This window comes from Artemia sp. Qi Xiang Cuo, unplaced genomic scaffold, assembly GCF_049724085.1.
Source record: "Artemia sp. Qi Xiang Cuo unplaced genomic scaffold, ASM4972408v1 HiC_scaffold_27, whole genome shotgun sequence".
Classification (NCBI taxonomy): Eukaryota; Metazoa; Arthropoda; class Branchiopoda; order Anostraca; family Artemiidae; genus Artemia; species Artemia sp. Qi Xiang Cuo.
In genome coordinates this window covers 58,539-61,258 of record NW_028297436.1, presented here as the reverse complement: position 1 = coordinate 61,258, position 2,720 = coordinate 58,539, and positions in this window count along the sequence as shown.

The following is a 2,720-nucleotide window of genomic DNA, read 5'->3' as shown; positions in this document are numbered from 1 at the left end:
AAGGTGGATTTGAGAGGGGGATTAGTTACCCTCGAATCACTTTAGACTATTAAAAAGGGTACTAGCCCTTTGAATTTCCAATCGAATAAGCCTTTTTTGAAATTTCTACGACAACACTTTCTATAAAAACCTAGTACGCCCCCAGGGCATAACTTACAACCCTTGCCCTGAGGGCTGTGGGGGAATGTCCTCCTCAAAAACATAATTTCTATCTGGAAATCAACTACGATGAAAAAAATGGCTATCTCAAAATTTTGATTGGATGTGTTTGGGGAAATGGTGGGCGTGGAAGGGGTGTTAGTTGCTTTCCAATCACTTTCGACTATTAAAAAGGGCACAAGCCACTGCAATTTCGAATCGAATGAGTTCTTTTCAAAGTTTCTACGATAACTCCTTCGATACGAAGTGCCCTGGTCTAAAGAAATAAATAATACATTATGCCAACAACCTTCTTTACTTAGGCAGCACGATTGCGCTGCCTATGATGAGCCACTAAACAACTCTCTACGATGTTGCAGTGCCAAAGCTATCTGTAGAAAAAAAAGAAAAACAAGATGCCGTTTAGGCAGAATGATGTAGTAGCTACCACTTTTCATGATTTTCAAGCCAAAATATTTTCCTTGCTGTTCAAGCCAAGGGACAGAAAGTTTCCTATATAGGGGTTTCAGACCAGGCAGTTCTAATGGTGTACTTTGTTTTGATCTGACTGTATTTTTTGGAGTTATGGGTTATTATATTTCTTAACTTTGGACGTCATCGTCTCCTACTAGGTTGCTAGTCACCGCTGCAACCCAGATTGGTCTAATCTGATCTGTTATCGGTCTGATCTGATATGTTCTCGGTCTGGTCTGATCATTCTTTGACGTGAAATTACAAACAGGAAAAAGCATATGGATTTTTCTTAATTGGAATAATAAGAGATGACCTGGCTACATCCTACGATTATGACGTCATTGATCAATCTTTAACATGAAATATGCAGTTTTTCGCATAAAAATTGATTCTATTTTAAAAAAAAATTTTTTAATTACAAAAGGTTTTAACCCCATTATTTTTCTTTGAAATGAGCCATTGAACAACTCTCCACGATGTTCCAGTGCCAAGCTATCTGTGGAAAAAAAAGAAAGAAAAAGATGCCGTTTAGGCAGAATGCCGTAATAGCTGCCACTTTTCTTGATTTTTAAGCCAATATATTTCCCTTGCTGTTGAAGCCAAGAACAGAAAGTTTCCTATATAGGGTTTCTGACAAGGCGGTTCTAATGGTGTATATTTTGTTTTGATCTGAGTTTATTTTCAGGAGTTATTGGTTTTATATTTCTTAACATTGGATGTGATCGTCTCTTACTAGGCTGCTAGCTACCGTTGCAACCCAGATCAGTCCCTCTTGACCATGGCTCTTGACTGAAAATTTAATTTAACTTATTAAAAAATAATTACTATGACATAGACATCGGTTCTTACTGTAAAATTTAAAAAAAAAAATCTGTTAAGCCATCGCCAGATGTTACAACCATCATAGTTGCAGGGGTAGCTGCAACCTAGTAAAGGTCGAACCAGAGCCTTTAGTAAAGTTTCTAGTTACTTTGCCATGTTTTGTTCTTTACTAGGTTTCAGCTATCTCTATAACTATGATACCGCTGAAACTTGTATAGCCCCCATTTCTAATGAACTAGATCGAGCTTTTATAAAATTATTTATTTTAAAATTTTAGTTACTATAGGCTTGAGCTCGTTTCTTATTATAATGCTATAGCCTAGAGTTCACTCTTTGTCATAACTATACAATTCATTACCATGAACTGTTTGATCCTCTTGAATAACAGCATTTACGATGAACTATATCAATCCTTATATCCCTATATCAATCCATAATCTAAAAAATTACAAACAGGAAAAAGCTTTTGGCTTTTTCTTAATTGGAATAGTAGTTAACAAACTGGCTACAACCTACGATAAATGACGTTATTGATTACTCTTGTACACGATTGCTTCAAAAATCAAATATCTTTTGAAAAGACTGCAGCATAAAAAGACATATAAAAAATGCAGTTTTTTTGTAAAAAGTGATTCGATTTTAAAAACCATTTTTTTAATTCAAAAGGGCACTAGAACTTTTATTTTCGTTCGAATGATCTCTCTCGAAACATTCTTGACGGACAATACGCTTATAGCGAGTAGTATAATCATAATCCCTCAGAGGGGGTCACAATGCCCTTCTATACTCATAATCAAACAGTTCATGGTAACGAACTGTATAAAGCAACTCGTCTCAATAGTAACCGAAACTCTAAAAAATAAAATTTTCATAGCAATCGATACATCAAAAGAATTGAAGTTTTATGCTGAAATTAAATATATAAGGTTACTTTATATCAAGTTTACTCATATGCATCAAAAGTTACGAGCCTGAGAAAATTTACTGTATTTTAAAAAAAGGGATAAACACCCCGTAAAAGTCATAGAATCTCAATGACAATCACACCATTAGATTCAGCATACTAGAGAACCTTACTGTAAAGGTTTCAAGCTCCTATCTGCAAAAATGTGGAATTTAGTATTTTTTGCCAGAAGAAAGGTCATGGATGCGTGTTTATTTGTTTGTCTTTTTTGCCAGGGTTGATCGTATTGGCCAAGTGCTACTAGAATGTCACGAGAGGGCTCATTCAAACGGAAAATAAAAGTTATAGTGCCTTTTTAATTAAAAAACCAAAAAATTAAAAA